This window comes from Pyrgilauda ruficollis, unplaced genomic scaffold (genome assembly GCF_017590135.1).
Source record: "Pyrgilauda ruficollis isolate IOZ18807 unplaced genomic scaffold, ASM1759013v1 scaffold16, whole genome shotgun sequence".
NCBI lineage: Eukaryota > Metazoa > Chordata > Aves > Passeriformes > Passeridae > Pyrgilauda > Pyrgilauda ruficollis.
In genome coordinates this window covers 1,942,575-1,956,752 of record NW_024514764.1, presented here as the reverse complement: position 1 = coordinate 1,956,752, position 14,178 = coordinate 1,942,575, and the positions used below count along the sequence as shown (strand labels likewise).

Below are 14,178 nucleotides of genomic sequence, written 5' to 3'. Positions count from 1 at the left end.
CCCACGGCCCCGCCGCGGACAAAGCGGCCTTTCAGGGCCGGGGGGGAGCGGGGGAGGGTCCCCTGCCCTCCCTGTGGGCCCCGCCTCCCCAAAAATTCAAAAATAGGGTGAAAAGGGACGCTGGAGGAGGAGACACACACACTCCCCCCCTCTGGATTGTGAGCGGGGCGGCCCCCCAGCACTGCCACACCAACTTTTACTTTTCTTTCCTTTTTCTTTTTTTTTTTCTATTTTTAATTTATTTTTCCCTCCCCCCCCCACCTTTTTAATGTGTTTTTCCCTTTGCTCACCACAGAGCATTCCTCGGGCAGAAGTGAGGGGGGACACCCCATCGCTGCCAAACCCCCCAGTCTTCCCCGCTTCTTTACTTAATTAAACAAAAATCGGCTTTTATAACGAAAAAGGGGAGGAGGAAAAAAATCTAATTTAATCCGGTATAAATTAAAAGTAATAATAATAAAGCGTCCCCCCCCCCAGCCCCCGGACAGGAGTTTCGAGGCGCCCACCGGGACATCGGCCAGAAAAGAGGAGAAACTGCCCCAAAAATCTGCTTATTTTTAAACGTTCCAAGGCAAAATCGAGTTTGTCGAAAAGCTCTCACGCTGCTCAAGGCCCTGGTTTAACGCGAAAATAATAATAATAATAAATAACAATAACATGTATTTATGTTTTTATTTATATTTAAGAGCAAAACTGCGTCAGAGGCGAGGGCTCAAACCCCGCTGCCTCCAAGGGGAGGGCGCTTCTTTTCCCAGTCTCCTTTAGTAAACCAAAAACAAAAAAAAAAAAAAAAAAAAAAAAAACCAAAAAACGGGGGAATTGGGGGTGAGGGGGAAAAAAATATTAATGGTTTGATCGCTTTTATGTGGCTTTAAAAGCATATTTTATAAATGTTTAATGCCTTCACGCCCGGACCTCCCCGCCGCTGTCCCCGGGCCGGGGGGTTGGCATGTCATAAATCAGGGAAATGTTAATAAAAAATAAAAAAAAGCAGGCTCGGGCGGGGCGGGGGGGGGACGACCCCCCCTCCCTGCAACTCCAGCCCTTCCTCCTCCTCCTCCTCCTCCTCCTCCCCTTCCCCCGGCCGGGAGCCATCTTGTACAGCAGCTCCTGGCTGCTGCAAAACACCCTCCGAAAACAAAAAAAAAAAAAAAAAAAAAAAAAAGAGAAAAAAAAGCTCCCTTCCGATCTAACATACGCGTTTTTCTAATTGTTATTGTTATTATTATTATTATTATTTTTCCCTCTCCGGCGCGCTGCTGCGGGCGAGCCTGTTTTCCCAGCGTTTTCCAGAAGAAATGCCAGCTACTCGTTTTTTTCCCTGTTTGTTTTCCCCCAATAATCCCCCCACCCCTGCAGCTGGGGGGCTGCGAGTACCCCGTAAAATTTGGGGGGTGGCGGCCGCTCCCACATTTCGCCCAGCGCCAAAGCTCTGCCGCAAACAGCGCTTTCTGCAAAAATACCTATTTTTATTAAAAATAACATCGGGGCGGGGAAGGGGGGGGCCCTGCTCCGCTCCCTCCGCTCCCTCCGTCTCTCCCCTTGTGCTTTTTCCTTAATTTTCTTTTATTTTCCCTTTCCCCCAACCCCCACCTATTTATTCTCCATTTTGTTTTGTTTTGGCGTTTCTTCCTGGTTTGGTGTGGTTTGTTTTTCTTCTCTTTTTTTTTTTTTTTTTTTTTTTTTTTTCCATTCTTCCCTTCTCTCCCCTTCCCCGGACGAACACGAAATTCCCGGTGGCCGCGGAGGCGGAGGGGAGCGGTGCGGAGCTCGCAGCCCCCAGCCCCACACCGGGCACTTCTCCCCCTCCCGGGATTCAGGTAGGACAGGGAGGGGGGAAGGAATCTGGGACTGGGGGGAGCTGGGGGAGGCTCTCTGGAGGCGTGGGAGGAAAAGCAAAGCCATGCCCCCCACCTCCAACGCATCTCCCCCGTCTTGGGGGGCTGCCAAGGTGTGGGGGGTGGGGGACACTCACCCCTTCGCTGCCAACCCAGCTCTCGACTTTGCACCCACAGGCTGGGCACAGGCCCTGCTGGACCCCCATCCCCATCTGCTGGGCCCCCCAAAATCCCATTTTTTTCCCCCCACACACAACCCCCCCTCCCCCCCGTACTCCCCATCCTTAGCCGGGGGGTGCTGTGCATCCTTTCCGCCCGCTGTTTCTAACGTGCTTACTACACGTTTTCAGGGTGTTTTTGGAGCTATATTTAAAGCGTGCAGTCAGTGGCTGGATTTAGAAATCCAGGCATAAATCACATTAAAAGGCGGACGGCGACGATCCCAACACGTCGGCAAAGCTTTGCCCTGATTTCATTCCTTCCCCCCCATCTTAAAAGCAGAACTGAGTCTGACAGCAAGGTCCCATCCCCCCCCAAATAAAACCCTGTAGGGACAGAGGTGGGATTTGAAGGCAAGGGGGGCTCTGCTGGGTTTATTCTGATGCATCCATGGTGATTTATTTATCGATGAGGGGGCTTGGATAATTCCAAAGCCTGGGGTCTCTCCCCACCCCAGCCCTGTGCCTGCAGTGAAGGAGCTGCCATCCCTGGGGAGGGGGCTGTGGAGTGGGGGGGTCCCAATGAGGAAATCCCCAGGGAAACAGTTTCGGAACTGAGCGAAGAATTTCTGATTAATGACCAGAACATCTCAGGATTTCGGTTTTCTCCATAAATCCTGGCTGATTATAAGGCTTATGCTCAGCCTGGCAGTGGGCTTTGCACGGAGAGGGGAGCCCAAGAAACGACCCCCACCAGGGGCTGGACCCAGTGCCTGGCAGCAGCTGGGGGCTGCAGCATCCTCACCACCCCAGCCAGAGCAGGGGAGAAGGGAGAGGGGCCAGGGGGTGCCCTCCCCCCAGTTCACAGCAGCTCTGATCCCTCAGCTCTGGGGTTTGTAAAGCCAAACATGTCCCAAACCAGGCTGGTTTTGAGTCCAAATACAGGCTGATGGGTTTTTTTCCTTGCCTGGCACAGGAGGGTGGGTATTTATGCACAATCCCACCCTGTTTTCCTGCTCTGCCACCTGTGCACTTACTTCCACCCCAAATCCTGAGCTGGGACCCCCAGTGCCAGGACCTGCCCCATGCTGGGTGCCCTTTGCTTTCCTCGACCTCCACCAAGCCCCTCTACTGGGCTTTTTTCACAGCTAGACTGGCTCTTGGATACGTCAGGCTGGATTTATTTTTTTTTTCCCTTTTACCCAATAATAAGCTTTTTTCATCCAAGATCAGGGAGAAAAAGTAGCCAGGGAGGAGGGCTGACATTCACAACCCATAGAGAGCTTTGAGAGGAGCACCAACCCCAAAGCTGTAATTACTGCCTGCATTTTTTGGCTACAGATCAGCTGCTAAATTGGTTGTAAGGCACGGAAACAGCAGTTACACCTTTCAGAGGAAAAAATGTGGTTTAGTGGAGAAACGTGCATGGGAAACCTCCCCAAAACTGCAGTCCCCATACAACACCCCGCTATTACAGGTTCTGCATTTGGGAGTTTAAAACAACCCTCCATCCAGGTGAGCTGAGCTCAGAATGACAAGACCTTCTGCATCAATGGAGTAAATTGGGGATTTTTCCCTTGATCTGTCAGTTAAATCAAAAATACCCTCCTGGATGCAGGACATGAGCAAGAGAGAGGCAGGAGCATGTGCTATTTTAAGGTTTGATATAAAATAGATACCCTTGGCTCCAGCATTTCTCCATATCCCAGCCCACTGGAGTTGCAGGTACTTTAGTATGCATACAAAACATTCTAAAATGGAAAATATTCACAGCTGCTCTCGCTGTTTTGACAGGGGGGAAGGAATCGCGGGGCATGTTAAGGAGATATTAAAAGCTGTGGTTTGAAGCTCCTAAAGCATTTACTCAGCGGGAGAGCCAGAGAAAGAAGTTTAGAAGTTAACTGCATACTTGTGTGCCTTTGCTCTGTCCTTCTTAAAATTCACCTCTCCTATCTGCTTCTAATTTAAACAAGCAGAGCCCTCCAGGAACTGGAAAATCCAGATTTGCAGCATCTCCCAGGGAAAGACGATTTCCTACGTGCCCCCCCCAGCGTGAGGGTCCTGCTGAAGGTTAAACTCGTGAGTGCCTTTGGTTTTGCACCAAGTTAATCTCCCCACAAAATAAAAGACTGGGGAAGTGCTGGTGAAAACTGCACTGATGCTGCTGGCTGGTGCCTGGCTTGCTCCCATCCCTCTTCCAGAGCCAGACATGGATTTCAGCTCCTCTGCCAGCACTGAATGTTCATCCTCACTCTGTGCCCTGGCCTGCTTCAGCTTCCCCGCCTGAACACAGGGTAAACCCATCCACCTCCCCGGGGTACATTAGGGTGGCTTAGAATTAACACTCACAAATGTATTTTCAAATCCCTTCATGAAAGGCATGAGAAGCACTGGGTGTTAGCAGAATAGATCCCTCACCTTTTAACAGCTGTTAATTGCCATTAAAAGCAAACCTGCACAGCTTTATTGGAGCAGCATCTGAGTTTCCGTGTCGCATGCCGCGCGTTGCAGAGCCCGTGTCCGCCCTCGGTCGTGCCCTCCTGCACGTGCTGGCTGCCAGGACGAGCTGTGGTGGATAAATCCTGTCTCACTGCTGGTTATCTTGCACTTCGGGGCCTTTTGGAGGGTTTCCTGGTGCCAGGTTTTTTCCTTTGCTGTCATGTGAGTCGTTGCAGCAGTTGCAAGAAGCTCAATACACCTTCTCTCTGCTCGCAGTGGGAAAGAAGGTGGGATGCAAGACTTGTTCCCAAAAATACCTCGAGGAAGCAAGCAGGAGCCTGCCCTCGAGGAACTGGGTCCCTGAGGCTGAATCCAGCCTGCAGCTGCCAGCAAAAGCACGTGCTGGGTGTCACAGGGATGGGAATAGCTCTCTGTGACCACTGTGGAGTAAATCAACAGGCAGGGCTGGGGAAAGGCTGCCAACGCTGCTCCCCACCTCCCATCCACCGTGCTGGGGGGTCCCTTCCCTGCTGCTTTTGGGGGCTCATTGACCTGATCCCTTCCATGGCATCCCCCCATCATGCTACAGCCCACATCTGGCAGGGGGGAAACCCTTGTGGAAACACTATGGAAGGAGTTCTCCCACTGTCCCTGAAGCCGCTGGCTCCTCACATCCCTCACAGGTGCTTTGTGCACTCCCAAACATCCAGACCCACCTGGGAGTGCCCTGTGCCACCAAACTGCAGGTGCTAGAACACATGAGGTGGATTCAGCAGGGCTCTGTGACTCCCAGCATCTTGTTAGCCCCCAGGGTTTCCTCTCCCCTGGATCCAGCACAAGGAGGGGGTGTCCAGGGCTGGCTCCAGGGCTATCCCATCTCTGTTCCCATCACCCAGCCCTCTGCGTGGGGGAAGGGGTGATTGGACAAGACCAGCCCTTTCTGCTCCACAAAGCTCCTCAGCCAGCAGCACTGGGCTTATAATTATTATTTCCTTAAAGACGAGCCAGGCAGCTATAGACAAAAAAGTCCCCTCTTGTTGGAGCTGGAATTTGATGTCCTAACGACTGTTTTTGTACCGCGCCTGTTAGAGGAAAGAGCTCGGCAGGAGGGGGAAAGAGAGATTTAATTATAGAGCTGCATTGTGATTTTGCACACATAGCTGGCTGTTGTAATCAGGTTACAAGTGTATCTGATTTTCTTCCCTCCCCTCCCTCTTCCTCCTCTTTCTCTTTCTTTTCTTTTATTTTCCCTCCCCCTTTTTCCTTTCGGTGGTCCAAATTAGTTGCTTATGTTTGGGTGTTGCAGAGACGAGCTGTTATTTGCCTTCAGTGAAGATCTTGATCTAGGGAACAGTGTTTCCAAAGAACCTCGGCAGCTCTTTGCCGAAGGAAGGCAAAGGTTCCCAGCTCCAGCAGAAACACACAGAGCTGTGCTGGGGACTCACATCCCACCCTTTGAGGGCTCCCTTCCCACCACCAAATTAAGGGGAGACACCCATATATATATATATATATATATTTAAAAAAAAAAAAAATATATATATATATATGTATCTGCCTCCCCCATGCTCCCCACCAAATTCCTTCACTTCCAGGATTCCCTCAATAAATTGATGCACTTGAAGAAGAGGAGAAGCCCATTTTACCTTACCTGGGGCATGAGAAGAGAAAGAGAGGAGACAAGAACCTTTTTAAAAGAAACTTAATATTTTCCCTATCTGAGGCAAGTGATGCCGCAGTGGAATTGGGGGCTGTTGTTGGGTTCATTTAGGAATCCATTGTTGTCCATGTGAATTCTTTTTTACATTTCAAATAACAGGATTATTTCCCCAGGGGGTAATATCCTGTAATTTGAACACAATAATGGGAATAAATTACTTACTTAGAACTAATAACGACAGCCTGATTCCAATATATATAGGAACTGTAACAGCTTTGGTTAGTTAAAGTGTAATTGTGTCGACGGATGACATTTTCTTTCAAAGGAATCTGAATGACTTTTAATTAAATTTGCTGGGGGTGGGGAGGAGAAGGAGAGATACACTGGGAGATCTCAGCTGCTGAGGCCGGGGCTGGCCCAGCCTCGGTGCCCCAAGCCCAGCTCTGCCCAGGCTGGTGTCAATCCATGCTTATGGAGTTTAAAGACCAGGCACAGAACAGAGAAGGAAACCAGCACCAAACTCCCCCAGGCCAGGGATGGTGGGATGGAGGGGGTGGGGAGGATGAAGAGGACACTGAGGCTGGAAGGATAGAGAGGATGGAAGGATGGAGCCCATTCCCCAGCCTGGCAGAGAGCAGGGCAGTGCCCATATCCTGCCCTGGGGCACCACGGAGTTGCCTCTACCTTTGCTGGGAAACAGAGGAGCTGATGGAGGGCAGGAGGCACCAGCAGCCAGGCAGGGCAGCTCTGCTGCTCACTCTGGAGTCACAGAATCCCAGGATGGTTTGGATTGAAGGGAATCTTCAAGACCATCTTGTTCCACCTCCTGTCCCAGGCAGGGACAGCTTCCCCTATCCCAGGTTGCTCCAAGCCCCATCCAGCCTGGCCTTGGACACTTCCAGGGATCAAGGGGCAAACACAACTTCTCTGGGCACCATGTGCCAGGACCTCCCCACCCTCACAGAGAGGAATTTCTTCCTTATATTCAATATAAGGAATTTCTTCCTTATATTCAATATATTCAATCTAACTCTGCCCTCTGGCAGTGGGAAGCCATTCCCCCTTGTCCTGTTACTCCATGCCCTTATCCAAAGTCCTTCTCCAGCTCTCTTGGAGCCGCTTTAGGCACTGGAAGGGGCTCTAAAATCTTCCTGGAACCTTCTCCTCTCTGAGCTGAACACCCCCAACCCAGTATTGTTACCTGAGCCCAAGGGTTCTCCAGGGAAGGCAGCTCTGACCCGGGGGATCTGCAGCAGCAGCTGTGCATCCCAGCTCCTCGCCCTCTGCCCAAAACTCCCCTGCAAGCCCCGGGCTCCGCACATCTCCTCACTGCTGCCTTCAGTGCCCACCGCTCCTCAGGTTTATTCCTAAATCAGCAGCACGCGAGGTTCCCTTCAGAGGCAGAAAAAAAAAAACCTGCAGTGTGCAGAAAGCCAAGTTCCTGCCCCGAAATAATCTTGGAGAGGAGCAGCATGCTGCTGCCAGTGGCTCCAGCCTCCTCCAGGACTCATTTTCCTCTGTTTATCTTGAAAATATTTCTGTGCTGAGGTCCCACCCCGCGCGGCGGAGCCTATATATATATATTTAAAAAAAAAAAAAATATATATATATATATGTATCTGCCTCCCCCATGCTCCCCACCAAATTCCTTCACTTCCAGGATTCCCTCAATAAATTGATGCACTTGAAGAAGAGGAGAAGCCCATTTTACCTTACCTGGGGCATGAGAAGAGAAAGAGAGGAGACAAGAACCTTTTTAAAAGAAACTTAATATTTTCCCTATCTGAGGCAAGTGATGCCGCAGTGGAATTGGGGGCTGTTGTTGGGTTCATTTAGGAATCCATTGTTGTCCATGTGAATTCTTTTTTACATTTCAAATAACAGGATTATTTCCCCAGGGGGTAATATCCTGTAATTTGAACACAATAATGGGAATAAATTACTTACTTAGAACTAATAACGACAGCCTGATTCCAATATATATAGGAACTGTAACAGCTTTGGTTAGTTAAAGTGTAATTGTGTCGACGGATGACATTTTCTTTCAAAGGAATCTGAATGACTTTTAATTAAATTTGCTGGGGGTGGGGAGGAGAAGGAGAGATACACTGGGAGATCTCAGCTGCTGAGGCCGGGGCTGGCCCAGCCTCGGTGCCCCAAGCCCAGCTCTGCCCAGGCTGGTGTCAATCCATGCTTATGGAGTTTAAAGACCAGGCACAGAACAGAGAAGGAAACCAGCACCAAACTCCCCCAGGCCAGGGATGGTGGGATGGAGGGGGTGGGGAGGATGAAGAGGACACTGAGGCTGGAAGGATAGAGAGGATGGAAGGATGGAGCCCATTCCCCAGCCTGGCAGAGAGCAGGGCAGTGCCCATATCCTGCCCTGGGGCACCACGGAGTTGCCTCTACCTTTGCTGGGAAACAGAGGAGCTGATGGAGGGCAGGAGGCACCAGCAGCCAGGCAGGGCAGCTCTGCTGCTCACTCTGGAGTCACAGAATCCCAGGATGGTTTGGGTTGAAGGGAGTCTTCAAGACCATCTTTTTCCACCTCCTGCCCCAGGAAGGGACAGCTTCCCCTATCCCAGGTTGCTCCAAGCCCCATCCAGCCTGGCCTTGGACACTTCCAGGGATCCAGGGGCAAACACAACTTCTCTGGGCACCATGTGCCAGGACCTCCCCACCCTCACAGAGAGGAATTTCTTCCTTATATTCAATATAAGGAATTTCTTCCTTATATTCAATATAAGGAATTTCTTCCTTATATTCAATATATTCAATCTAAGTCTGCCCTGTGGCAGTGGGAAGCCATTCCCCCTTGTCCTGTTACTCCATGCCCTTATCCAAAGTCCTTCTCCAGCTCTCTTGGAGCCGCTTTAGGCACTGGAAGGGGCTCTAAAATCTTCCTGGAACCTTCTCCTCTCTGAGCTGAACACCCCCAACCCAGTATTGTTACCTGAGCCCAAGGGTTCTCCAGGGAAGGCAGCTCTGACCCGGGGGATCTGCAGCAGCAGCTGTGCATCCCAGCTCCTCGCCCTCTGCCCAAAACTCCCCTGCAAGCCCCGGGCTCCGCGCCTTCTCCTCTCTGAGCTGAACACCCCCAACCCAGTATTGTTACCTGAGCCCAAGGGTTCTCCAGGGAAGGCAGCTCTGACCCGGGGGATCTGCAGCAGCAGCTGTGCATCCCAGCTCCTCGCCCTCTGCCCAAAACTCCCCTGCAAGCCCCGGGCTCCGCACATCTCCTCACTGCTGCCTTCAGTGCCCACCGCTCCTCAGGTTTATTCCTAAATCAGCAGCACGCGAGGTTCCCTTCAGAGGCAGAAAAAAAAAAACCTGCAGTGTGCAGAAAGCAAAAAAAAAAAAAAAAAGCCTGCAGTGTGTAGAAAGCCAAGTTCCTGCCCCGAAATAATCTTGGAGAGGAGCAGCATGCTGCTGCCAGTGGCTCCAGCCTCCTCCAGGACTCATTTTCCTCTGTTTATCTTGAAAATATTTCTGTGCTGAGGTCCCACCCCGCGCGGCGGAGCCCTGCGAGGCCGCCTTCAGCCTGACACACAGCCTCTTGTTTATCCACAGCCAGTTTTACAAATAGCTTATTAAGCCCAGAGGTCTGTTTGCTGGAGGAAAACCTCACAGAGCAGCTCCTGCAGCCCCTCCCGAGGCTCCTGCCAGCTGTGCCCCCTCCCAAACCCCCTCTGATGTGCATCCAGGGGCTCAGACATCAGTGTCTGCCGGGTTTGGGAATCGCTCCTGCTTTGATAAAACAACCAGAATGCTGCTGGTGGGTCTCCCACCCCTCTTACCTTCTCCCTGTTCCCAGGCTGATGTCCCAGATGGGATTTTGGCATGGCACAGGGATGCTGTGGCACTGCCAGCTCTGGTTTACGTGATCCCTCAGCAGAGCTGCTGGGAAGTTTTTGCCTTTTGCAAGACCCCTCTGCAAGGGCTGCTGGTTTTGGGGGCGTTGAAGTGATTTGGGTTGCTAGAAGAGTATTTTGAGGGTTGCTGAAAACACATCCAAAGCCATGAGAGATGAGGACAGTTGGATGCTGTGTATGGTGGTCCTGGCAGGAGCCCAGTGGGACCATGCCTCACATTCCCTCCTGTGCCTCTGCTGCCCACCTGGGCCTGGGATCCCCAGGAGGGAGCTGGGATGGGGGTTCAGCCCACAGCAAATTGTCAGGGATGTCCCACTGGGCTCCAGCCTGAGCACAGGCACCTCTCTGACCACAGGGACTATCAAACCCATGCCCAAGCACCTCTGTCCCTGCTGCCACCGCTGTCCTGTTCAGGAGCCTGGCTGTGCCCAAGCCCCAGCATCCCATCCCACCCTGGGATGCCCATCCTGAGCATCCCCTCCCCAGGACCCCCCAGAGCATCACTCCCGGAGCATGCAGCCAGGCAGAGCCCTGTAACACAGCAACATTCACAGCCCAGCTGAGGAGATTGAGTTACCTGCCCTGCAAGAATAAAGGAGGCATTCAGCCATTTTTTTAAAGTCTTTTCCCCTGCCAAGGCCAGACACGGTGGTGACGGTGGCGCACAGAGGCAGGGAAACACGAGCCCCTCTCCTCTCCCCCGAGGGTGACCCCAATCTGCCCCACATCCCCTGCTTCCCCGACCCTTTAACACCCAGGGAAGCACATGCTTTGCTCACCCGTCAGGAGCTCCCTTATCTTTTAATAAAACCTTTAAGAGCAGAAGTCAGGCAATGCCGGCACAAAGGCAGCTCAGCCTCCTCCCGGGACATTAATCATTTTCTTTGACACGTTTTGCTAATTAGCCAAAGCGTTTGCCTCGACAGGGGAGAAACTGGGGCCTGGGAAAAGAAAAAAAAAAAAAAACATTAGAAGAAGGGGGAAAGGGAGGAAGAAATGGGGAAAGAAGGAGCTGACGTCACCCCTGTGTGATCCAGCATCCCTGGGCATCACCTTGCTGGCAGGAAACCCAGTCCCAAGCCCATCCCAAGGATTTGGGAGCACCATGAGCTGCAATACACATTTTACCTTCCCCATCCCACTCCTGGTTACCCCAATAGTGCAGATTGCAGCCGTGATGCGTTATTTGAAATGCCCTGTTTGGAGGTTTAACTCATGGCTTTATCTTTTACACGGCTGTTAATCCTCAGAACACATGTTTCCTATCAGCCCTTGATATTTAACGTACAACAAGTGTCTTATTAAATCCCAGGGACTGGCTCCATGCAGACCTCTCCCCCCAGGAGCTGTCCTGAGGACATCCCAAAGGCAGATGGGGCACCCCGGCTTGGGCACACATTTGGGGTGTACAGTTTGTTATAATCCACAGGGTGAGAACTAGAGTGGGGTGAAGGCTCCTCTGCACAGGAATTCAGCATTTAAATTGGCTGAGCAGCCACCTCTCCCACACATGAGGAAACCCCTCACAATTTTTAAAAATACGTTATTTTAAGGGTTTTCTGGCAATGCTGGGGTTGCCAGTGAGCCCATCTGGGGCAGGACTAGGTACTGCCTCAGCATGGCTTCCTGTGCTGAGTCCAACTTGGTTTTCGTAGGACTTGGTGTTTTCTGGGGGAGAGATACCATAGAGAGAGCAACTCGCAGTGAATTCCCTCTAATCCACAGCATTCAAAATAAAAATCCCAAGGAGAAAGCAACGCCTGCTCATCCCTCCCTCCAGCCCAGCCTGGCAAAACACTGGCTCCTGTCCCATCCCTGAACATCAGCTCTCCATCCCGACTCCTTAGGGAAGGGCAAGGCAGAAAGCCACACGGCACAATCCCCTTTTCTCCACAAAACCAAGGGTAAGAACAACAAAACTGGGTGGTACAGCCCCTCACATGATGTAAGGACAGCCCCCTGCCCACAGCAACTGTCCATGGGTACAAGGGAGCAGGAGCAAGATCCCAGAGCCACGTCAGTCCTTTGGGGAGTGTTAAAAAAACAAAGCACAGCTCTTTGCTCCTCTCCAGCACAAGTTTCTCATTGCTGTGGGATGACACACACCACCTCCTCCAAAACAAGGCTCTGTATTATTATTCTGTTTCTAATTTGGGGGTTGGAAATGATTTTCCATGCCAGATTCCAAACTAAACCAGCACCCCCCCCTCCCCAAAAAAAAAAAAAAAGAATTGCTAATATGCTTTCCAGAGAGCAGTGCCATGGTCAGTGCTCTGTGAGGAAAGGGTGAAGGTGTGGCACACAGCAGTGAGCACCACAGAACATCCCTCTCTATGCCTGTTTCCAGGAAAAAACATTTTAAAAGAGCAAATTCAGTTAAATACAGAGCTGGCCCAGACTCCTGCTGCAGCTGGGTCTGGGATGGGCCGGTCCCGCTGGGAAAGGGCCGTGCTCCATCTCTGCCCTCTGAAGGACTTGGAGAAAAAGCAGTGAAAGGTGAGAATTTGGGAAGCAGTGTGGTGCTGGGAACTCAATGGGAATCAGCATCATTCCCATCCTGAGTGTTTTAACCCAAATCTACCAATGGATCCTGCTTGCGTCCTACAAGGCACCAAGAAGCCAAGCCTCACAGCGAGGTCTCACTTCTCCGTGTCCTGCCTGGCCTTGGGGACAGTGGGGACATCCAGGACAAGCCTGGATGACTCCCCAGCCCCATCACTCCCAGCTGTGCCACAAACCTTGTGGAGAGATTTGGGGGGGCCCCGTGCAGCCGGCGGTGCTGGCAGGAGTGTGGAAACCAACACGCGAGGAGCCGGTGGAAACCCTCCAAGCTTCCAACGCCGTTGTATAAGAGCCACTCAAAACTACTAATCCCCAAAAAATTCAACGCTGGGAGCACGACCAGGCTGCCTCCCAGGCAGCTGATGGAGTGTGGCTTGCACAGCCAGCCCTGCACACATCCAGGGGAAAACGCCTTCAGGTGAGCGAGCTCCGCGGGAACGTCGGGATCCCAGAGGTCTTCATACCAAGGATCCCTTAAAGAAAGGACAGACAAGCGAGGCAGGGAGGCAGGATCACCCGACATGCCGAGCACCGCTGCAAAACAAGTGGTTTTTCCATGAGTCACCAGTGGAAAGAGCAGATCAGGCGTCCCATGGGTGGGCTTGGCCGGAGCCGGCTGCGCATCCCCGGGAGGATGCTGAGGGTGCAGCCCCTCCATGCCCTGCTCTCAGCTCTCCCAGGGCTGCTTTGGGGTCACGCTGGGGTGGCTTCCATGGAATCCCCAAGCACTTCGGGATGCAGGGACGCAAGGTTTTCCCGATCCCCCTTTCCCCAAACACTGACATTCCCATAGGGACCAAAGGTGTGACCTTCACTGTGACCTCGGCGCTGCTTCACTGCTCTGCCGCTGCCCCCTGAAACCCTCCTGAGGCAGGCAGAAATAAAAATACGTAAAGAAACGTGGAAGGAGCACCCCTAAACAAACAGGTGTGGTTGGTTGTTGGTGGGAAAGGGGGGAGAGCGATGACAGGCAGCGCAGGAAATCCCCGGGATCGTAAATCCCACCGGGAGTGCACTAAGCCAGCATGGTTCCTTCCACGGCTGGGTGGGAGGTTACGGGGAGGGCAGTGAAGTTTCAGGAATCTGGGCTGGGCTGTTTCAGTGTATAAAAAGGCAGTGATGATGGAGAGGTGACACCCGGGCAGCACCCAGGGCAGGGGGTCCCGGGAAGGGCCGGGGTCACATCCTGGGGAGGGCTGGAGCTCCATCATCATCATCATCACCCGCAGGATAACAGCGACCCTGGCTGTGCTCTGGGTACACAAACGGCACGTACTTGCTGCTGGCCGGCTTTCCTGGCAGTCCCAGGCAGGATTTGGCTGCGCAGGAATTTGGAAGCTGCCTTAAATCCAGAAAGAAATGAGAAAAGGCTGGGAGCGACTTTCTGAGCAGAGTTCAGCTGCAAATCCCCGCTCGGAGCGGGGCCCCGGCCGCCCCCTCCCGATGCCCTGCAGGGGAGTGAGGTCGGAGACTGCCGGGAATCGCCTCCTCCTCCTCCCTGGGGACATCGAGGAAGGCTCCGCAACACCTTCCACACCTTCTCCTCCCTCTTCCCAAAAAACCTCCTTGGCCACGATGCCCCTCAGCATCCAGCCCTCCTCCTCACCTCACCCCGCTGCGGTGACCCCAGTGATGGATTGTGCTGCTGT

General features: G+C 52.4%; 1 long non-coding RNA gene across 1 annotated transcript; it reads left to right on the top strand.

Annotated features, from left to right (window-relative positions):
• Positions 1-1,515: 1,515 nt before the first annotated feature.
• LOC121350982 lies at positions 1,516-6,351 on the top strand. The gene is made up of 3 exons (XR_005954740.1): positions 1,516-1,820; positions 3,973-4,075; positions 6,031-6,351. It is a non-coding gene; the product is annotated as an uncharacterized LOC121350982 (long non-coding RNA).
• Positions 6,352-14,178: the final 7,827 nt, after the last annotated feature.